The 24,173-nt window shown below is 42.6% G+C and overlaps 1 long non-coding RNA gene across 6 annotated transcripts; it reads left to right on the top strand.

The window, feature by feature from the left end:
• Positions 1–5,451: 5,451 nt before the first annotated feature.
• Positions 5,452–23,518, top strand: LOC120750545 (uncharacterized). 6 transcript variants are annotated; one of them, XR_009207664.1, is made up of 5 exons: positions 5,452–5,592; positions 6,395–6,553; positions 7,669–7,750; positions 16,350–16,497; positions 22,628–23,518. It is a non-coding gene; the product is annotated as an uncharacterized LOC120750545 (long non-coding RNA). The 6 variants fall into 6 exon arrangements; XR_005700036.2 differs by having other exon boundaries at positions 7,666–7,750; positions 22,631–23,518; XR_005700034.2 differs by having other exon boundaries at positions 7,666–7,750.
• The last annotated feature ends 655 nt before the right edge of the window (positions 23,519–24,173 follow it).

Below are 24,173 nucleotides of genomic sequence, written 5' to 3'. Positions count from 1 at the left end.
AACGTGGGATTTGTCAGGAACAAGCCCCAGGTTTTCCTCCGTGTCATGAGCTACGTCGGCCCACTATGAACAGCAGCCTGTTACAATTAGGGATCACACAATATAACCACGAGGGGGGCTGTATAGTTGGGAGAGTTACATATTGTGTGGAAAACCATGCTCTGAGAGGCCAGTGTCCACATCGGAGACAAAGGAATCCTGTAAAAATCCACTTTATTTGTATAAAGGGAGAGCCCACTGGGCCATACTCCTGTGGGGTTTCTCTCCACGTTTTGGAGGACTCATGTTGCCCTCCTCCTTTACCTAGGTACAGCCTTTCCGAGCCATCTACTACATACTCCCCCTTGAACAGCTATTACATGACCATTAGAATTCACTGTTAGCCCAGCCTGGGTGGAGAAGTTAATACTCATAAGTCTTTTGGGTCTGTGCATTTTGCCCCAAAATTCAGAAGTTCAGGCTGTGCTTCGCTCCGCAGCAAACTCGCACGGCTTGAGGTTGGTAAAGACTGCCCGCATCCATTCTTCCCGAACCTGGCAGATCCTTTCAGATCGAGTCTTAAAGTCAGTAAAGACTTTAAAGCCGTTTCTCCTATCACATATGGATAGATGTATATGTTTACGGTTGTAATTTTTTTCTACCTTTAGTTTTACAGAATAGTGATAACAATCAGAAATTTTTAAAAAATCAGCCATAACATTAGACTTATTTAAACTTTAATCACATCCAGATATTAAGAATGAGGAAATGACAGGGTTGTCATGCCTAGTAGGACGGAGAGGCTATGGAAACAAACATGGACTAATCCAGTGGCATGCAGCTGTGATGGAAGGACATCCTGGTCGCTCTGCGCAGCTTCACCTGGGTACAGATTGCTTTCTAATATACATATCATTAATGATCTTACTTTAATCTGCTTTTCAGAGCATGGCATGGTTTACATTGCTGGTTGAAGCCAGCAATTGCCTTAAAAGCCTGCTCTTCGTCCAAAAAAATGAATTCATCTGTATGTTTTAAATCCCTCAGCTTTTGAACCTGGCAGAGAGAGCTCACTAGGGCAACAACACCCTGTTTCCTACTCTGCTGTTGGACTTGCTGGGTAATTCTGGGCACAGCACTTAACCAGCCTGTGCCTTAGTCCCACAAAGCCAGATATGGTACCATGCCACCTCATACTAGTGCTCATGGATAAAGCATCTGCAATCTCTGAGTGAGGAATGTTTCATTTTGGGTTCAAATTATTTGTCAGAATGCTCCAGCTGTGCTTCCTCATGTACAGTGGTGGTGCCATTTACTCTGCGCCAAGGCAAACTATGTTTTAATATGGCAGTGATGCCGTGAAAAAAGGAGCAAACTTCCTTCACTAACTTTTCTGAGGTTCGATATTCACTAGATCCTTAAACAGGTTATATGCATATAACCCTATATATAACCTGTTACATATAACATTTTTGTAATTTATTAGATGTCATGTAGAGTGCAGCAGAGGAAATATAATGTGGTTTGACCAGACATCTCCTTTAAAGCTTACTTTACTGATTTAGCTGAACTGAGATATTACTTCTTGTTTTAAAGATTTTAAAAAAAAATTTAAAAAATCAGTGTCTGTAGGAAGAAAAGCCATGGAGAGAACTGTTCACAGTTTCCTAACAGGAGAAGGTGTTGTGACTTGCTGTGACTTTTGTGAGTGAGCAAGACGTCGTGATAGAAGGTAATAAAAGTATGATGACTAAGCAGAGTGCTGAACCTTATCAGAGGAAGTATTACCTCTCTCTTGCACTGAGTTTGATAGACTTTTATGAACTTGCCAATTAAGTGCTTACCCTAATGTGCAGGCATAGAGAGAGAGGCAGGAAATACTCTGAATTAAAAGGGAAAATGGGTTATTGCAACAGCTGTCCTATAGCTCTGCTCAGTGTAGAAGAGAAAGGAGGGTCTGGTGATATCTTGCTTGCAGCAAAGCAAACAGTGTGTTCCTCTGTCCCACCCCCACTCCCCACAGAGCTCTCTCTCCCAGTGTAGGTGGATGGAATTTGGACCTGCAAACTCTGGCTGGCCGGAGAAACTGAGGCCTGTTCATTCCTATGCTGATGAGGCTGGTCCCAATGTTGTATTGGCAGGGCAGGAGAAAGGCACTCTACCTGAAAACTAGCATTAATCTTTTCAATAATCTGTTTGGTTTCTTATTGGGGCATTTTACCTTTGTCTTGGATTTATTTTGTTACTTTCCCAAAACTAGAAGACTGGAAATATTCACACAAAGCGTCCCCTGACTAAACACTGATTGTTTTCTGGATTTATCAAACTGTGGATGTAGTAAATTAAGAACAGTCTGGGTAGATCATGGTTTAAAGGGCAGGCAAACCCTCAGCAGACACACCCTCAACATTGTGTGTCTACCTCATCAGTGTTGAGGGACTCTGACCTTCACCAGCTCCTGAATATCTGACTTTTCCTGGTTACCAGAGCCAACCACGCTCAGGTGCCAGAGGCAGTGTGGCCATGGGGGCCAAAGCAGGAGAATTTTCCTGCAGAGAAAAGACAACTTGGTTGTCAAACTGCACCAGACCGAGGGTGCTGAGCAGGCCTGGATTTCTGTGAAGGACAAAAGGGTCTGGGCTCTCCTCCCTGTAAGCACCACCCATTCTGAGTCATCCGAGCTGCAAGTACTGGCATAATTGCAAAACGTCTTCACACAGATGGTATAATCCAGTGTAGGTTAAATGAGGATTCTTGTGTGAGATATTTGTCTGTAATTAAAATACTGTGAGGAGAGGTTTTCATTGTTGGGTATTCTTCACAAGTATTTCTTCACAGGGCGGAGAAAATGTTTTTTCCTTTTTGGCATCACAGGGTACAGAGTATGAACTTTTATTTTTGTTGGCTGGCTTCCAGATAAACATTAAGAACACGTTGTAAAGGTCACTTTGTGTTTTAAATTAAACAAAAATTCCATTTCATGTAGTACCTCTAGCATATGTCCCATCTGCCATTCAAAACTTTTAAAACTCAACTTCAAACAAAGTTATCTTACAGAATTCAGGCACTGCAGATCATCGTGAATTTTGACCGCTGTAGATGTGATGATGCTTTGTCACAAAAGCCCAGATGCATGCAGGGCAAATACTTGGGCCAATTTCACTAAAATTTAGGGGCCACAAATAGTTTTATGGTAAAGAAAAACTGCTTTATAGCTTTGCTTTGTTTAATCTCTGAGGTCTTAAGATGAAGCAGTGAAATGTAGATGAGATGTGTTGGACACTGGATTTATGGGAAACCCCTGGGTGCTCTCTCTGGACCTTGTTCTCCGTTGCCCCAAATATTTTGTAGTTGTTTAGGCATGATGCAACGTATTAATAAATCTGAATTCTCCACTTACGTCACTGGTAACATTTTGAGGCCACTTTCCAGAGATATAAAAGGCACCCAGTGGAGTTTCAGGGTTTCAGAAACCTGATTTCCAGAGATTTCCAGTTCATTTTATACCAGCTGAAGTGAATCAAACCATTTTCTGAAAATTGGGTTCCAGATATTAAAGTCTGGCCGGCGAAGCTGGGTTATCCAAAATTAGATGCCAATTCTGAAAAGATAATTGTAAGTGATGATCTCATAGGGGAAGTCTGAGGCAGAGTTAAGACTAGAATCAAAATCATCTGACACCCAGTCCTGTGCATTAACCACAACTCTTGATTTTTTAATACTGTGAGCTCGAATACTGACTTGCTAAAAGAATAAATGCAGTTTTCAAAACCCATCCACAGCACATGCTAAATAGTGCTTTGATGTAACTTGCTGAATTCTGGTAGCTGAAGTCAGTTTGCATCTCAAATTTTCAAAGAAAGTGGTTCCAAATAAATCCATTCTTTAGTGTGGTGAAGTAAATATTACTTTTAATTAACTGATTATTGGAGTCTCTTTTTTTTGCCATTCTTAATCTCTTTTCTGCACTTCTAAAATCAGTTCTTACCAAATGCTTCTACATGAGAATATCCGTGGTTGCTGTAAAATTCTGTGCATGTTACAAGATAGGAAGCAGTGAGGTTTTCCATTTTTTCCTATGAAGGCAGGCTGAGTGAGTGAGCTGAGGTTGTTCAGCCTGGAGAAGAGAAAGTTCTGGGGAGACTTTATTTTGGCTTCTCAATACTAGAAGGGGACTTTATAAGAAAAGTGACAGAAGACTTTTTACCAAGGGCTGCAGTGACACGACAAGGGTAAATTGTTTTAAACAGAGAGGGCAGGTTTGGATGGGACATAAGAAAGACATTTTTGTGACAAAGATGATTAGACACTGGCACAGGCTGCCCAGAGAAGCTGTGGATGCCCCATCTCTCTGAATTTTAAGGGTTTGATTAAATTAGAGAGACATTTCGAGATGAACTGTAGTGCCTTTCATTAAGCAGCTTTTCCAGAAGGCATACAAATTATCAATACCTGTTTTTGCTGGGAGTTTGAATTGCACCTTTCATTTTTCTCAAAAGACTTGGTATTTTTAAAACTTTTTTTTTTTTTTTTTTTTTAACCAAGTCCAAAAACTTACTAAGATTGAGAAGGAAAATGTTCAAATATGTGGATGCACCACCAGCTTAAAATAAGGAAAACCTCCACAGACTTTCAACTAGCAACTTTGTAGAGATTATTTGCCCCGAATTTCAAATTGGAGAAGACAAACAAGAAAGAAAGGAAATATATCTTTTGGGGGGGGGGTTGGTTTTTTGCATTTTGCAGGTGAACATTTTACGTACTTAAAACTTGCATGATAAATTTTATTAATTAGGGAGATATTGATGTCTCGGACTAGATAGTAAGAGAGGATCATGCATTTACTTGGATTCTAATAGCCAGGCTCATGTAGAGAATGCGAATAAAAGACTGTGAGGTTGTCACCTAATTGATTAGAAGGAAAGAACTGTCAGACTGTGGCCTCTGATTTTTCAACCTTGGCAGTTTTGATGCCATTTGTACTTTAAATTAGTATTAATACTTGGGGGGGAAATGCAGCCTTTCTCTCTTTAATCAGCAGTTTGTAAATGCGGTGGACCGTTTCAGATGTCAGTAATGTGTGTTTATCTGGCAGTTGATTAATGTGCATAATAAGATGGATAGGCCCGTCTGCTGAGATGCAGAACAGTGACACACAGCGTAGTTCTGCTTGAGAAGGAAATCATCTTTTTAAAATTGTTTTCATTAGGTCTCATAACCTTGGCTATCCATGGAAATCAACACCTGCTGTAAGAGGGACGCGACACACTTCGTGGCTGCTCCAGTCCTAGTAACTTAGGTAAATATTCGTTTCTGATTATTTTTGAGGAAACATCCTTTCTACGCAGAATTAGCTTTATAATCAAAGCCGGTGTTGGGAGGAGCACCCTGATCAGGTTAATAATCAGCCCGTGAGGCAGAGGAGCTTTAAGACAGGAGGTGGCAGCCTTGAGTAGCGACTCACCGCTGTCTCTGCTTAGTTAAGCTCAGCTCCAAATGGAGTCAGAGCTGGGCGCAAATAACTCAGCATCTCAGCCTTTTTTCTTAAACATCACAACCACCAGCAGCCTGGATAGTGAAGATGGCAACAACTAGCTTTGCCCTTTTTGCCTGGTAATTACAAATGTAATTTGTAATTAATTTAAGACTTTTAATGTGAAGCTGTATGAGTTTTCCTAGAATTTTTTTTTTTTTTTTTTTTTTTTTTTTTTTTTTTTTTTTTTTTTTTTTTTTTTTTTTTTTTTTTTTTTTTTTTACATTTGGCTCAGTAGTTGTAGCAGGAAAGACTGCAGCACACTGCAGAGGCAGAATTTAATCTGTGTCATTCTCCTCTGAGTCTGTTCCTTCTAAATAGGAAAATCGTGTGGCAGACAAAAATAATTAATAAAATACAGAGTTGATTTATTCAAATAGATGTTGTGCCTAATTTGGTATCCTGGAATGTTAGGTGATTCTTCATCCCTTAACTGTGGTATACAAGCAGGTCATGAGGTATTCCTGTCTCCCTCCTGATCTACCACACAGTAATGGCAAGACAACCTACTTTTATTAACAATATCACTGAAATTTTCTAATCCATAAATTAGCAGAAAACCTTGCAACTACACAGTCTCAGCAGACAGAGGAACTTCATGACATCATTGTTTTTTCCCCTCTGAAAATGCTTAGTTGGAAAAAGACAAAAAAAAAAAAAAAAAAAAGATTAAATGAATCAGAGTAGCTCCATGCAACCTCCCACTTCTAATCTTTTTTGAAGAATGTGAACAGTACCATTCACTGGTAAAAAATGTAACCAAGAGAGTTCTGCAGCGTTGTTCATTTCCGCTGGATATTCATAGTAGGAATTATACTTGTAAATTTTATCATTGTAAATTTTTTTAATGTATTGATTTATTTTTTTTTTTTTTCCCTACAGCTCAACTTTTTAAAAATATGCTTTTTGGGCCAAATTTCAAGTTACAAATTTTTTCCCTCAGATGCATGCGAAAAGTCTTCATTTGAAAGTTTGCTAAGCAACAAATCCTTCAAATAGAACAGGTTGCAACTCTGCTCTGCCTGGAAAGAACACGTTCATGTAAGTCTTGATCCATAACAGAACTCATTTTCTGAGCTTGTTTTTTGTCATAGGCAAAAATTTTTCCTCTTTTTCCCCTGTGGCTTGAATCCTGCAGTTAACCTGTGCATGCGCAGATCTGTGTGCTGCACTCAGACACCACAGTTTTGACTGGATGGATCTGAATGAGAGGCCGCGTTTTCTGTTACAGTCCAGTCCTGCTAGACATCATCAGGGAACCTTCTGTTTAATCTTTTTATTAAGCAAATATTTCCTTAAGTTTGCATAAGCAGTTGCCCAGCCGTGGCTTCCACACAATCCTTTAATAACTGGCAGGGTGTGGTGATTACATTTCCTCAGAGGCTTCTCCTCCATCTGACTACCAAAAGTAATTTATTCCTCAGTTAACATCATCGCTTACTTGTTTTATTTCTTCCCTTCCTTTGTCTGTCACAGGCAGGCAGATCAGGGAGTTAACAGCTGTCTTTTTAGTGCAAAAAGTGGGTGAGGGATGACTCTTGGAGCCTGATTCCCTAAAGAAATAAGGCTTGTGCCTTATTCTCTGCCCATTCCAACACTCAACATGCAACACTAATCATGTGGAACCCCACTGGCCGTTTCACTTCATGTGGAAGAGGAACAGAGGTCTCCAGTCTTCCAGCTTCCTAGCAATTTTATGGAAGTGGGTGGCTGGGGGCAAGAACTAGTATTAAGGCACTCGTTAATTTAGGAGATGCATGTCAAGTTTTGAATATCAAAATGCCAAAAGAATTGAGATTTATTTGGAGTCAGGATGAGCGCCTCCCTTTTTGCGAGTGTTTGGTTTTTTAAAAGGCCACTGGAGCTGTGAAAGAATGTGCAAAACTTGCTTGATACAGATGATCAGTACTGATCACTACTTTTAGGTTGAAGGCTGAGTCATAACAGTTGTTCTGTGCATTAATTTCATTTTCACTCCTTCACAGCATTTATGGGGTTGGAAAATGTGCCAAAAAGCATCTTGTTCTATGAGGAAGGGCAATAAACTTGGGCCTTATAATGTCTGCATTACTGGAGAAATATGCTTTTCTTTTCTTGAGTAGGCAGTTTTGGAGTCTTAAGGGCTCTTTCTGATTGTTGCTTTCTTGGAACAGCAGCCTTGGCTGGGTGAGGACATGGACAGATGTTTTGTTCCAGATACAGCTGTGCAGAGGAAAGAGGTTTTCCATCCACAGCCAGGTGGGTGCTTCTAGCTGCTGCAAACTGGCCTGTCATGGAGAAGTTTTTATGGATTCTCCCAAATTCATACTAAGCACAATTAGGTGTGTCATTTTAAGCAGTTTAAAATCCTGGTCTGGGGTATGGCAGCTGGCTCTGCCTCACCTGAGTTAGCAGTACTGTTATGGACTCCTCTGTTAGCACCCTGAAGAGTGGTCAGGAACTTCTGAGGTGGTTAATCCCATCCTCTGGCACTGCTAGATGTAGAAGAAACCTCTACATAGCCTGAAGCCCTTTTGGTAATTCACAAGCAAATGACATCATGGGCAGGTCTTTCGCCTGCACAAAAGGTGAGTAAATACAATTTGGGGATTTGAATATCTCAGCTCAACAAACAGGAAGAAAAACACTTGACTCCTGTGCTTTTACAAACCAGTTCCAGAGCAAAAACACATTTTAAATTGGGCCACATGTGAAAATGGCTTCTTATGCTGAGAAAAATTGTAGACATGTGGAAAGGGTATTTGAAGAATTATTTAGTGGTTTGGAGTACTGAGGAGATGTATTCTGAGAGCATAGCTTGGACTGTGAATGGCATGAACAGATGTTTAGGGAACCCTGAGCCTGTGTGTGGTAGAAAAGTCTGAGAGAAATGAGCAAGAAGTCCATGAGTAATGGAATCACTGAAGCCTGGTTTCCAATGGATTTGTGCTTCATGCAAGCTCTCCCTCTGGCCTGTATGGGCTTTGTCTTGGATTGTCTGATGCCTGGTAAGAATGAGGCTTTTCCTACACTCTTTTCCATGGCTGGAGACACCATCTGGATATCCTCCTTTTTCCCAGCTGTCTGCCTATTTTCACTAAACTTTGTGTCTTGAAAGCTCTGATTCATTTTCAAATTTAGTTTAAAATCAGCACCGGATTCAGAAGTTACTCTAAGAGGAAGTGAAGACAGCAGAATAGGCACTCACAAAATATGATGACAAAGGCTTTTTTTTCCTTAGGGAATCAGTTGGAGAAGGCACTTCCTTCATACTTGGTGATTTCCAGCACTGGCAAGGTCACCCCATTGGGACATAGAAAGGGCAAATGGAAGCAGCTTTCTAAACTTAAACCTGCTTTCGTCTTGCAGCCCTGTTTTATAGAGAACTGAGGGACCAGTTTACAATGTCGTACTCTTGTGGGGCTTTGTTGGCATTTATTTGGAGTTTGGTTATTCACTAGGTGAAAATGTGCTAGAATTCCAGGAGTTGCTCTATATCTATATGTAGATTGCATTTTTTTAACTCTTTCTTACGTTGGTATTACTGATGTGATTCATTTTGCTTAACCTGCTAGTCATTCCAAAATTACAGATATTTGTCTAGAGGGGATGAATGAGATAACAAAATCCAGTAGCAGGTGCACAAAGCAATCTACCTGAACATGTAGGTCGAGTTTAATAGGCACATTTTGTGAACCAGAGCAATTTTCTATAGTTCTTATCAACATCTTCATCTTTGTTCTTCCTCCCAGTAGGAAAGAACTCCATTGTTTTGCTAGTGCTTTGGTTGACTTGAAAAATAATTGTCCTTTGACTATTTGAGAACATGTAACTGAAATATCTGGTAGTGGCAAACTATGCTTTTGTCCCAGGGAAAAAAACACAAAAGATTAAATGGAAAATGAAAGAGGAACCTATCAGAAGAACTGTTCAGAATAAACAGCAGCGTGCATGTCCTCTCTGTCTCTGAAAATTTCATTTAGCTCCAGGCATGAGCTTGAATAACCTACCTCATGTTTAGTAACACCAGCTAAAAATTTATTCTACACAGAGAATATACACCTTTTTATTCTACACAGGGAATGCATACCTTGTACCAGCCTTGGTAAGAAAGAAAGGTGGGTTTGATGTAGATTATGTCATTGCCTGTAAAATAAGATACATCTGCACTGCAGAAAACAAAAGGGATCTATCTAGGTACTTAGCCAAGTGCAAAGGTTTTTCCACCAAATAGAAAATATCTGTTGACATAACTAGGATGGGAGAATCTGTATAGATAGGTGTGATAAAAAACCTTCTTTGCCTCACTGAAATTCTCAGTAAAAATGTAGCCTTCAGTAGGGCTTGTAACAGAATAATATTTCAATTAAACTAATTGTAACTTATGGCTCTAGAAAGTAATAAAGCTTCTACAAGAACTATATGTACAGTACACCCTAGGATGTGTTGTCTAACAGCACAGCTCCTATCCAGGGATAAATACTTCTTGAATCTGAGAAAGTTCATTCCTATTCCTCATTTTTATTTTATTTCTTCTGTTACTCTATGAGATTGCAGACTTCTGCAATAAATTCCTGCCTTCTTGGCCTTACTTTCCCAATTTTAACAGGCAACCAGTTTGCAGGGCCTGAGCCCTTGTACAATATTGAACAGCACTGAGGCAGTGAGGTCAGTATTCCCCTCTGTAAGGAATTCAGGGTGGTGTCAAACCTGCCAGATGACTTTCACAACACTCTGATACAGGTGCTGTGACCAGGATGTTTGAGTGACTCCTGCCTGAGCAGTCCCGACCCTGTAAACTAGCACAAGTATCTTGACTGCTGAGATCCATGCTTGCATGACCTTAGCCAGGATCTGAATGGGCTCCAGGGCTGAGAAGGGCAGTAGTGGTGAGTTTTCCAGGCTCCTTAGGCCATTTTCCTGCACAGAGTGTTTGCCAGCAGGTTAGAACTGAGCCTTGTGTATCATCTACGAGTGCTATATTGGAAACAAGGGCTGTCTTCCAGTACACAGCCTCCTTTGGATATCATGAAGCTGAAGTGCCTTCTGTCTGTTAATATCAAGAATTTATCTACTACTACCACCTGAATCTAAATGAGGGGGTCTTTGTACTTAGCAGAGGATGCAAACAAACTTTTGATTCTGTGAAGGGAAAGGGTTTGTTTGTGCACCCTTGGGAGCAGACACGGGTCTGTGTTCCTGGCTGCAGGAGGAACAAATGGTTGTGGAATTTGGGGACTGGGAGACTGCTTATGAGAAGTATTACTACAGGTTCATCCTATCCTGGCTAGCCTTTCTTTGACACTGTATATTGGAAGTGTCTGCATCATGGAAAACAATTTTTAACCACCAGCACTGCGTGGAGGGTGACACTGGTGCCTGAGAGCAGAGACCATGCCCAGAGCAGCTGTGATCTTCCTCTTAACATGCTCAGCATAAGTCACAGCACCTCAGGTCACATTTTCCAGTGCTATTTTCAACATTCCTTGGGTAGTATTTTGAATATTATCAGCTTGAAAATTAACTGTTGCCTAAGAATGTTTTACTGGTGAATATCTAAGAAAATCCGGAGGCTACAGGGCAGTCTTTCATTTAATTTCTTTTTCCTTTCCTCCTCATCCCATTTTTTTCCCCCCTGAAGGTGGCACATCCTCGAATATAGAGATTTTTACACTCTGATCTCATGCCCTGAATTATGACCTCATCACTTCAGACCAATTTCTGGTAGTCATTTAGCAATACCTCTGCTAAATGGGGGTATGTAATTTAACTGTGGGGATAGCAAAGTTAACAAAAAGCATGTTGTTTAACTTCTAGAACCCAGGCTAAAACTTTAGTGCCAAAGCATGGAAACTTTAGGTTTTTCCTAATGAAAATGAACAGAGTGAATTATTCAGACAATAAAGTCTCACAGTGGTATTATACACAGCTTTTCTTTTCTTATTACACAGATTCACCTTTCTTATTGAAGAGAACAGAAACTATTGAGAAAGTAAAATGAACCACTCTCTAAAAGCCAGCCAGCTTCTCTCACCAAATGGTCAGTAGGCAATAAAGAGAAACAGGCAATTCAGAGGATAATTCATTCTCTCCATCTTTGATACCCATTTCAGGAGAGAGGAACTTGTCCCTTAGAAGAAGGAAGGGATGCAGCCTTGCATGTGCAGCTATCATTGCTTAGCTTTCAAATTACCACTAACAGCCTTATCCAACCTGTTTTTGTGACTGGAACCTAATGAAAATGCATCAATATTTGCAAATGCAAAGCTCTGCAGCAATATAAGTCTTTCTGCTATATTTCACCCTGCTCCACAGAGCAGCAGAGGAGATTTTTAATTTACCCACTAAGAACAAAGTGCTGATTTGGCTCTGTGCTTCTTGGAAACTGTCTTTGCTATTTCCTGTTCTTTTCTCAAGTTTTGTATTTCAGAAGAGAACGGGGGACCCACTCAAAAATCTCTTTGTGTTTGTGGCAGTGTGAGGTGATTCCTTGGACAGATGCAGATGGGTGCTATTGGCAGGTGAACAGGGAATGAAGAGCAAAAGCACGGCAGAAAGTTTTCTTCCTTTCGTTGTGAGGCTTTGATGCCAGCACGCCACGGCGAGCAGCCGCCCGCAGCGCTGACCTCGCTCGACGCTTTCAGCAGACGCTGCTAAATCTCATTTCCTCAGACTTTCAGCATTTTTCATGACTCTTCCTCCTTTCATGCCGAGACACGAGCCGTGAGCTGGGTCGTGCTCACCCTGGCAGCTCCTGTGACACCTCACCCATGGAGGGTGGCCTTATTTCAAACCTCTTTGGATGCCAAGGTGAATAAAGCGCTTCCAGAGTCTGCGGATGACCTGGCAGGAACTGAATGATTGTCCATAGAACCATTTGCACTTTCTGTTTTGTGCCCTTGACAGATGAATGGTTGGGAAATTTGTTCACGAGCCATCTGCACCTGCTAGCCTTGCCATGCAGGAATAGGTCATTTCCTTTCCAAACATGATTGGCTTCTGGTATCAGTGGGAAATTGGCAGCTCTTCTATGAAAACAGTGGATTCCAGTTTCCTCTTTTCTATTTTCACTGAGATAGGAAAGGAGTTGTTATTGTTATGGCCTCAGCGCTCTGTCCAAGTTCTCTTCCCCACATAAGTGTTTTTTCAGTCATTCAAAACCAGTTTGTCAGTAGCACACAGCATCATATCTTCTACTGTGTACGAGATTGTCAGGAGATCTTTTCTTCCCCAATATCACAGGCTTCATTCTAAACAGAACTGCACAACCTACAATGAAAATATGCCCTTCTTCTTTTGTCTCTTGGTCTCTCTTCCTCATTTCTGTGAAAAAAATAAGAGAGTGCAGAATAAAGTGTCTGCTGTGGTAGGGCTTAAGAAACAACTTAAGTATACTTTTCTTCCCATTTCTTTGTCCTATCAAAGCATTGATGCCAAGTGTCACTCACAGTGCTTTCAGTTTTCTTCTCAAATGGCAGAAAGCTTTCCTCATGTCAGTTACTGGAGATGGAGCTAGAACTGTGCTTTTGTCTGTGCTTTCATGCAGCATTATGAATGAAGCAGGTAATCCTATTTGTCTCAAAATCAAGGCAAAGATCTCTTGTGTTCTGTCCATCTGTTCCAGACACCAACAGCATGCTCATCACCATGGTATTGGAACAGCCTGGTACACAAATAGCAATCAGCAGTTATTAACATAATATTGTTACTGGGTCCATACAGCTAATATTGGCAGAGATACAAGACATCACTCACTGTGAGACCGTTTCTTGGGTGATGTACTTTGTTCTGCCAGAATATGATAAGATTCTGTATAAAAGTCAGTAAAAGGATGCGGGTTTTTTTGTTTTGTTTTGTTTGTTTCAGGCAAGCAGCAAAAATTGCCAGTATAATATATCAAAATTTTGTCTTTACATCCAGTAATTTACAATCTGTTGTTATCTGGTTGTAGAGCAGCATTTTTAGAAAACAAAAGGGCTTTTTTTTTTTTTTTTTAATTTGTATTAGATGAAATCAAACCACTTTAAGTTCCCATTTCCTTCCTTTCTTCCCCAGCTGCTGATATAGACTGATACAGGAGTGGCTTTTTGCATGCAGAATTCCATTTATCTCAAGCTGGACCTAGACAAGTTCAGGCCTTTTCAGCAGGTGATCTGTAGTGCTGAGGGAGTGGCACGTGACTGGATCCCACCAGGAATCTCCAAGTCTCCCAAAACATCCTGAACACCCACAAAATTTGGATGTTCCTTATTTGTCCTTAGTCCCTTTCATACATCTCATTTATATGCATTCAGAAGCCCAACTTCAAATTCCCCCTTTTTGTTTGGTCACTTTTCCCTTTAATTTAACGTAAGGATATTTTTTTTTCAGAGTTGAACAGACACATCTTTAAAATCCCTGGTATTTCAATTTCTGGTCGAAAGGAGTATATTCCTCTGAAGTGGCGTGTTTGTGCCAATCCATTTAAATTAATAACCCACCTATACATCATTTTTCTTCCCTTCTTAATCAGAATATATTTCTGGGAGACCTATTTTATAAGCTTGTCTACAGAGACTTGTATATCGCAGCAAGATGGAGCCTTTCCATCCTGCAGCTTCACAGCTGCAGCGTTGCAACCACGGAACAAAAGTGAAACCAGGGCACTGTGGTTCCTGGGTTTCACACACAACAACTTTTGCTCGCTCTGGAAGGCAAACTGCTGCCAAATTATCATTTCTGTAAGCATTGTGGTGCCCATGCAAGTGCTGCTGTAATGAGAGGGAACATCTTTACCTGAGCTGGTTGGGATGGTGTCAGTAGGGATGAGCAGATTGTGTCAGCAATTACTACTCCTTCAGGGAACATGAAACTTAAAGTGGTCATGACGTTGGTTCAGTCTCCATTTTTATATCAATAGCTTCCCTTTTCTTAAAGTTAGCTACAATATCTACTATTAGTAGTTAGTTATTAATAATTAACTACTAACTATCACAGTAACTTAATAATTAACTATCACAATAAACTAATTGAAAATGTCAATGGATTCTTAAGGGTGTTGCCAAATGGAGCCATCCAGTTGTTTGGAAAGGCCAACAGGATCTTGTTAATAAAAAAAGGGGATCATTTCCTGCAGGCCAGCTCTGTCTTGAACACTTTCTGTGTTTAAAAGTAATAAAATCAGTAAAATTAATAAAAAATAGCTTTTGGCTCAGCTAAGGGAAGGAGTCTAAAGTACTCAGTAATGCTCATACATGTCTAGATGCAGTGAAGGGCAGAGGGCAGCATTTTTATCCTGTCATTCCCTGTTATCGCTCTCAGTAATTAAGCAAGTGGTGAGTATTAACATCAACTTTGCCTCAAACATTTAATAGACATTACTTACTAGATAAAGTGCACGTGCCCCATGTTATTCCTTTCAGGGCCTGTCTCTGAATGCATGCCAGATTATCCTTTGGGATATGGCCCAGTGAGCAGGAGAAACGGGTTTGAACTTGGCAAAATGGCAATGAGCATAGAAGTATAGTTGGAACTTCCTTGAAACACTCTCTCCTATCTTATTATCCTAGGCCAGTATCTCGGTTCTCTGCAGCCAAATGCTTCGGAGCAATGTTATGGAGAGGAATGAGTAATTTCTGACTCAGTTTAGTTGGTTTATCAGGACTGAAAAATCTACAGCTGGACTAAAGGCCGTGTCCACAGCTTCATGCAGCTCTTTTTGCCATGTACAGTGACTGCCCACCAAAAGAAAATGAAGATGCATCGCTTCAGCTTTTATAAGAAAGATCTGTGGCAGGTTGTGTTGTATCCCCGAACACAGAATGTTTCCAGGGGTTGTTAGCTCTCTCTGCTCCTGTGCCTGCAACTAACGTTGCAACAGTACATGTTGCAACTGCACAGTCTCCCCTTGTCCTCTTCACTGGAGATAGGCTGCATCCTCCTCAGTAATCTTGGAGATTTATGACTTACAGCAGAAAATGTAATCATGAAAATAGGGCAGATGGTTTTTCTGCACAATTCTGGCGGACTAGTCAAAGCAGGATTTGGGGGAGAATGTGGGTGCCTTTCAAAGTAGCTGCTCTTTAAAGTGGGGTGCTCATTCAATTCACCACGTGTTACACTGGGCACCCTCTAGAAAAGATCAGACACTGCTTTGAATGAAGGAGGAGGGCTGGGATCTCTGATATTGTTAATTATGTGTTGGTGGAAAGCACAGTAGCCCATTGTTCTTTCTGAACTGGAGTATTAGAACAAAAAAAAAAGGCAGCAAAAAGTCATCACTGCGGAAGCTGTCACCCTTGTTCCCTTGTGTGCTCTATCTCTTCTGTGGGGAGGTCTCATGGATACCAAAGAGGAAAGCAAATGTAGTTATCCTGATTATTATTTTTTTTTTCCTTCAAATCCCATCACACCCAATAATCCTCTGTGGCTTTCTGCCCCACACGATGTTTTGATGCTCTGATGTTGCTATGTCTTTTGAACCACGCGTTTTAGCAGTTTTTGTATTTGGACATAAAAGCCCTGATCTGGAATGCATATTACATGGGGCAATATTGTGTTAGAAAACAGGCAAAGTTAAGCAGTTAATCTCATTTACTCCAACTCTCACCCTGTTTTTGCAGGCTACAAAAGGAATCTTATTAGTTAATGAATATAGGCAATGCATGCAGTGTGTAGGGAGTGACTGCATTTAACTACGAATTACTTGAGCCTTGAAAGGCTTTATTAAGGTAAAAGGAACAAATAACTTCAGTACCTTACCTCAAATAATATTATTTGTAATTGTTTTTCACAATAGCAAATGGAATGTAAATAGGTAATGGTGAAGTTATAGCTCCTGAAGTTATTATCCGTTCTCTCTCCTTTTGCTTGCTTTCAGGAAGAAATTGGAGAGCTGCTTCATCAGAGCAAATCCCTCCTGTGGTTGTTCTCATGGAAAGGATCATATTGATGAATCAGTGCAGCTACCCTCTCAGCCATGGAAGAGTACCTCACACCAAAAAATCCATAGGTGACTAATAGCTGTGGTAAGCAGCCTGATTACTGATTTGGGAGAAACATTCTGGTATACCTGGAAATCAACCTAGATCTAAATGACCTACCACTTGTGGATATTTTAGTCTTAATTCATGATTTTCCAGCACGTTTCAAAACATGTCCTTTATCTGAACAGCTTTGCTTTCTTGTTTGTTTGTTTTTTGGGTTTGTCAGTCATTACACAGTGCTATTTAGAATCAATTTAGCACCATTCCATGTGTGGAGTGGTTGTGGTGAGTGATGATTGCAGGATTAGCCTGCTGGTAATTAAATGTTGCTGCCTCTTAGCTTGAAAATGAAACATCTTTATGGAATTTAAGAGTTTCTTGCTTTATTTATGTTGGGCGTGTCTAAATAGTACAGGTAGGTTTTACCAAGTCAGTGCAGGCACGGTGCAATCATTAAAAAAAATTAATTAAAATAGCAAAAAGAAGAAGGAGGAGGAATAGAGCGAGAGAAAGAGGAGAAAAAGAAATTGAGAGAAGAAATTCAACCAGTCATTAAAACTTTGAATTGCATGGGAAATTTTCCACACTTTGCTGATTCTTGGGTGTTATTTCCTAATTTTGGCTTTGTGCAATCCAGATGAAGGTCTTCTGGCTGGACTGATTTTTACTCACAGATGGGTCTTCAAAATTTGCCAGTGTTGTGTAAAATAAGACATGTTGCCTAGAGGGTTTGTTGAAGCCTAGGGAGGTACCTGTCTCAGTAGAGCAGAGGCTGGGTTCTGTACCATTTGTGGACCCACTGAATGCTTGATTTTCATATTGGCTTTACCACTATGAAGAATTTTACCTCTTGAGTTTACTGATTAATGTTTTAAGCAGAATGAAGCCCTTTTTGTATTTTTTTTTCCAAAATCTGCTACCAAAAATCACATTATTTCACCATTCAAAGACAGTTCTTTGCTGGTTTAAAGATTTATTAGACTGCTCTGCCCCATGCTCCTTACAGGGCAATGTAACCTCATATGATACAAATGATGAGCTTCTGTTTGAAATAACAAGGATGATGCTTAACCCTGAACAGACATCAGAAGGATTTTAAATAAGGGTTGTCACTGAGAGGCCTGTAAGCCACCCTCACTTCCTTCTGTCTGGCCTGTGTTAGGGTGAGGATGAAGGCATTTGAATGCCTTAATCGCAGCAGAGCAGCAGCTTTTTACCTTGAGCTCTCGTTACATTTAAGGATTCATGCTGAATAACAAAAATAAAAGATGAATCCCATCTGGTTTTTCTGTTGATTGTTAGTTTAATTTAGCGTATGACGACTCAAAGTTTAGTCTGCCAGCCAACGAAGGTATGCAGTTATCAGCATTACTGATAGGATAAACCAATTATGTAAGCTTATTTTCAGTTCTCCCCAAATCCCGTAACACTTAACAAAGGAAAACCCTTGAGTTAAAATGTACCTGTTTACAGAAAAGTGCAACATCAAATAGAGGTTTCATTCAGAACTTTGGGTAGACTAAGTGGACTTGTTGGCTGCTTTATATCTCTCTGTTGCCACTTTTAGGCATGAAATGTATCCAACTGAAAAGAAAGTATGGGCAAGAAAAACGCAGCTGTAAGAAAGACTTTTGAGAGTTTTCAGAGAGAGATCTTTGCTTGCAAGGCTGCAGAGGCCCAAGCCCTGAACAGTACGTTCTGTGTGTTGAGTGTCTCGTTAGTGCTGCATCTTTGAGCTGTAACAGGATTTCCCAAACCCTCTGTCTAACCATTGCCTTGGCAGGGCTCCAGATTAATCCTGTGGGGAGAGGAAAGTGCCCGTGGAGCTTGGCAAAAGTTGCTTGTCCTTTCCTCCTGAAGATAGGCATTTGTTCCTGGGTAGTGTGGGAGGTGGCTCCTCCTTCCTGCTTTTGGAGCCACCATGGAAACAGATAATTCCAGCAGACTGTCTAATAATGCAAATGTCTTTACTGAGGTCTGAGACTCTCCCTCCTGACACTAAACTGTACCTGCATGTGCAAGCAGTGTCACAAGCCTGCCCATAAATGCCCCAAACCAAGTCAGATGGAGACTCCAAGGGATGAATAGGGTGAGAACAAAATGCCAAGGGCCAAGGAAGACAAAAACCCACAAAGAGATTGAAAGCTTAGATCATGGCAAGAGTGAAATGATATTGTCAGTGTCAGGCCATGAGACAGGGGAGGCGTTCTGTTGTTGAATTGCACGTTGCAGGCCCCTGTAAAAAATACAGAAAGTATTGAAGATGCTGTGCAAGGCAGGTGTGTAAAAAGGATGAGCAAACAGAGGAGGATTGTGAGCAAAGAAAAATTGAGAAGAAAGTTTTTGAAAGAGGAAGAGGCCAGAAGAGAGCCTGGTGGAACAAAACCTGGTAGGGAAGAAAAGAAGAGAGTAGAATGAAGGCTGAAAGAAAGCACAGCCATTGATTTAATTTGCTGCTTTTCATTAGAAATGTATCCTTCAGCCAGTTCTGGATGCCATGCACATGTGTAAGAACATACAAGCTTTCCAGGGTGAAACTGCCTTCCAGAACTCTGGCGTCAACGGCACCTACAAGACCCAACAGAACAACCTTCAGTATTAAATCAGTGTCAGTGTTCAATAACATCCGGTGCCAGGCAGGGAGATGCCAGCCCAGCTGGGTGAGTACATGCCAGAGCATTTGGATGGTAATTGACTGATGAATCGAACTCTTAAGCAAACACCTAGGCAAAGAGCAGAGCGGCCAAATTCCAGGGAGCACTACCCTGCTATCTCCTCTGCGTTGCAAAATCCATGAGTCAGAGGGAGAAGACAGCCCTGGGCAGTACCTGCAGGGAGCACCCTGACTCCCACTTCAGCAAGCCTTGTGTTTCTGGGCCCTCCTCAAGCGTGCTTCCAAGGCAGGACCCTGCCCCATCGATGTCTGTGAGGAGGTGAACCAAGGTGTGCAGCAGGAAGGAGATGAGTGCTGCCAACAGCGCCCTCAAAGCCCAACCTCCTCTTTCAGAGTTGTGGTCCAGATTCTGAGCTTATTATTAAAACAAACAGGCCAGATCCTCCTTCTAATATGCAGAAACTCAGCACATTAGCCCAGACTGTGTTTTCTTTATTGCTGGGGGCACTGGAGATTGTGACTGAAAAGATGCCCAGGATGTAACAGATGAAGTAAAGTGTACTGAATTTACCAGCAGCCTTAAGTAAAAGCCTGAGTTGCTTAATTTATCCTCAGAATCATTTTAGCAGTGAGCTTTTTTTACTTTTCTTGTGGGTGCTGTCATATATGGCCTGTGGGAACAGTGCAATTGTCATATCTGGACATTTTCAAGAATATCACTATTGAGATTCAAATAGATGCAGCTGAAGTAGAGAAACTGAGTAGATCATCTCTTTGGAGTCTCTTCCAACCTTCTTTTTTGTATGATTCTAGCAAATCTGTTCAGTTGCTGTCCTAAACTGGCAATATTACCCTGCTTCCAGAGGCTTGTGTCTCAGAAACTCCAGCTCCCAAACCCCTCTGCTTCCTCCATGGCTGCTCATACAATACAAAACGTGGTATTGTCAGTTTTGCAAAATATTGTGAAATCAAGATCTGAACTGTGGCAACAGCGTGAAGTAAAAGAGAAAGATATCAAAGTTAATAGGTAACCTGCTTATTACAGTGTTTCATGTCCTGCTCAACATAATTTTCTACTTCAAATTTGGCTGACAGTTGCTCTAGAAGCTCAAGTGTGCTCACAGCAATACTGAAGCAAACTAGGCTTGAAGAAAGGAACCAGAACAAGGTGCTAGATCTCCTTCTAGCAGCTTCCCAAAAGAGATTTAGCTCACCAGAATTGGACATCTGCTCCCTGAGCATCCTGCTATCGCTTCACATCCAAGTGCTCCTGACACTCCACCCTGCTGGTACCTCTTGTCTCCTGCCTGTGATTGGGACCAGTGTGAAACCTTGGGCTCCACTCCCCTCACTGTGGGAGGTGAAAGCACAGGCCAGATGTCCGGCCAAAGTGAGAGGTAGAGCTGGACATCAGCCTGTTCCTGGTGATTCACAGACCAGTAAATTCCCTTAAGCAACGTGTGATGGTGGAGCAGCTCTGTTAAACAGATCCAGAATACCATTGTCCTCTCCATGATTATTTTTGGGACATCTGAGCACGGGTACATTTGTACTTTCCCTCCCAGGGGTACCATAGGTCCATCAGCAATTTACTTCTCCCTTGTCCTTTACTTCCTAAATCAAGAATTAATAGGAAGAATTTGTTGACACCATTTTAGGTGTGCTGCCAACACATCTGAAATGGCCTGGTTATATTGTCTAAAAAACACTGGTAGCTGCCAAGTCCTGCAGAGAAATTTGGCACATGGGAGGACTGCGAGCGAGGCGAGAGAGACGCTGTTGCTGCTATTGATAAGCTAAAATCAGTGTTTGTTCCCCAGCACTCCCAGCTGCAATGTTGTGTGTTCCTGGTGCCTGACCTTCTCCCGAGCCTGCTGTGGCTCTGTCAGCCCGGACACTGAGAAGGGGGAGGGGAAAGGAAGGGCAGGGAAAGACAGGAGGGCAAATAAATCCCTGCATTACTTTTTTTTTCCCCCCCTGATTTTATACATAGTCCGGGGGAAAAGGACATAGCAGGGGACAAATGATTTCTGAGCTCTGCTGTGCTAATGTGACAGCTTTATGGGGAGGCATCTGGGTCAGGAGCCCAATTCCTCCTACCTTTGGTTCAAGAACTGTTACACAGGGGAAGGAAAGACATTTCCAGGGTAAAATTGTGGTAGAGTGCCAGATAGCACACCTGAAACCTTCCTTTGCCCTGTGACTGGGTGGTGTGGTTACAGAGCTTAAAAATAGGGATGATTTCTTAAAAAACAAGGGCAGAAAAGAAAGGCAGAATGGATCCTGTGCAGGTTGCTGCTCTCTGCAGGTGGTCCCACCCCATCCCAGTCCCACTGAGAGTCCCCTGGGAATGGGGGCCCTGTGCTTGTGCTGCTGTAACATTTCTCCTCCATCATCTGCGCTGTTTTTCCTCCTTCCTTTCCTCTCTTTCACCTGAAACTTGCTTTCCCCCTCCCTCACATCCTCTGTCCACTTGTCCCCTCATTCCCCAGAGCTCCTCTGGCACAGGCCTTTTGTAGCCTGGGGAGGAGAGAGATGGGAGCAGGGGAGGGCAGATCACTTGAGTGGAACCAGGAACCAGCAGAGTCCAACCTCAAAAACACGAGTTAGTGGGTCAGGATGCTGCCTCAGGGACAGGACTGAGGAAGTTGGTTACAGGTGGAACCAGTCTGCGCTCATGGCTTTTCTTTGGCTGCTCCGGTAGAGCACTACAGCCCAAGCCAAAGGAAATCCTGCTGCTGATTTTACTAACAGGATAAAACAAACCTCTCTTTTCACAGGCAGAATTCAGCCCTGAATGCATATGAATAATGTCCCCCTAACTGATTCTGTTCCCTGCATTACGCTCCTGTTAGCAGGAAGCAAGCCAGGCCCCTCTGACCACCCAGTGATTGGAGGTGTTCGAGAGACAAACCACGAATAAGCCCTGCAGGCAGGAGGAGAGACAGGACAGAATGTGATAAGGGTTATAAATCATTGCTGGATCCCAGAGAGAAGCCAGGCAGGGGTCCTGAGCCTGCTCGTCCAGTCAGACGGGTACACAGTGCAGGCATTCGGCTGCAAAGGGTGACACAATGGCACCAGGTGACACCACAGCAGCCGGTGACCTCAGCCTGCCACAGGGGAAGCAGAAAGGCCCCCGTGCACCTCCTGCAGAGCTGGAGGAGTCCCACTTCTTCCTTCTGTCCTTACACCCTGCAGCCACGGGCTGCTACGCTGCCCAGACAGTCACACAGGTTAAATATGCTTTTAGACATAAAAATGAAATGAAACAGCTTCTCACAGTCTTATTAACCTGTGCCCTACTTCAGAAGTAAATCTAATTTGCAATTTCATAGTTAGCTGGTGCTGGTTTGTGCCTGTGTCTTCTCTGATTTGGCTGAGTGCATTTATGCAGCACCATACATGGCAGAGTCCTATTTATTGTGGCTTGTGAGCGTTATTCCTCACAGCAGAGTAAGGAAGTGGGGTGGTTGGAGCTTTTTGTTTCTCTGGGGTGGAGAAAAGTCAAAGCACAAATGTTAAAAATGTCCCTGCAAAACCAATCTTTGTATTCAGCAGAAAATGAATTGCTAAATGAAGTTTGTCATCTGGGATATTCCTGCACATCTGATCCCCTTCCATGGAGTGCCCAAAGAGAACTACTGTGCCAGAGAGCAGAGCACATTTCAAAGGATTCACGGGATTTCTGATGGCAGACATCAAACAAAACGGGCATTGTTTCACAGATACACAAAGTAGTAGAGAAAGGGAAGTGGAAACTTCAGCAACGTCCCCCACAGAAACAACAGAACGTACAGCAAGTTATGCGGTAGATTCAACTGCAGATTGCGTTACCTCACCAGCAGTGCGAGAGCAGAGGAAACCTAAACCCTGTGTAACCAGTGCTCAGTGTTTCCTATTGCAGCCAGCACGCTGCATCGACTTTTTGGAAGGAACTGAACGTAACTAAAACCTCGAAGACGTGCGCGGCACGAGCGGCTTTTCTTCATCTTACTGTGGGGAGAAGAAGGAACAGGAGCGCAATTTCAGCTCCTCAGAGGCTCCAGCTCTACTCTGATGCTGTCCAGGTGAAAGACAGCCATTCCTATTGGTTATAACAGCAGTCCCTGGGCTTGGAGCACATTTAACACCGAGATGTCTGCAGTAACACCTCCCAGCTTGTAGCCCAGGTGCCGCACACACGCCCCTGCGCTGGATATTGCAGTGATCTCACAGTCCACTTGCAGATGGTTCCTCCTGTCCTTTGAGCTGGTTGGAAGATAAACTTTGGTCAGTGTATTGTACCGTGCCCTTTGTAATGAAATAACGTTGGGTAATATGAATTTAGTGGTGGGATTTAAATTCCCGAGCTGATTACAAGGAGCTGCTAAGACTTGAAAGGTTTAGCAGTGCCCCGTGTGCGAGTGTGGAATGATGTGTACTGTCGCAGCGCTTGTGCTCTCTCTGATGCTGTTGAAAAGGCCAGGGCTTTGCTAGGAATAAACCTGAGAGCATCAACAACTAAAGTGTCAGCAATACAATTCGCTATTAAAAGTGGTTGCCCAGAAAAGCAGCGTGCCGTGCTGTGAAACCTTCGAGCTTTAGAGATCCCGAGATGCCCGCTTCCCAGCAGCCACTCGAGCGTAGAAGTATTTACTGTGCCTAAAGAATGTAGTGAGAAATGCGATTAACGCTTGTAAAGAGATTTTGATAAAAGATGCGACGGCAGATATTTTTATATCAAATATGCAAAAAGGGACAGCGACTTATTAATGCCCGTGAAGAACACGGGCCTTAGAGGAGCTAAAGATGCCCCGTGCTGCTCCGGATGCGCTTCCCACGTTCAGCGCCTCCCCGGCGCGGAGGGGAGCGGCTGACAGCGGGGTCTCCCTTTCCTCGCCGCCACCCTGCAGCCCAGGCCTGCCCGCATTCCCAGCGAGCCTCGTCCCGCACGCTGTCCCCTCCGGGGCTGCCTCTCCGGCCTCCGCAGCGCCGGGCCCGGGCCGTGCTCGGGCACTGACAGCCCGACCGGCCGCGGTGCCTTGAGGCGCGCTGGGCGCGGAGCGAAGGGAACCATTGGGAGAAACAGCGCCCTGCCAGGGCCGCACCGGGACGGACCGAG

This window comes from Hirundo rustica, chromosome 3, assembly GCF_015227805.2.
Source record: "Hirundo rustica isolate bHirRus1 chromosome 3, bHirRus1.pri.v3, whole genome shotgun sequence".
Classification (NCBI taxonomy): domain Eukaryota; kingdom Metazoa; phylum Chordata; class Aves; order Passeriformes; family Hirundinidae; genus Hirundo; species Hirundo rustica.
This window is presented reverse-complemented; position numbering and strand designations above follow the sequence as displayed.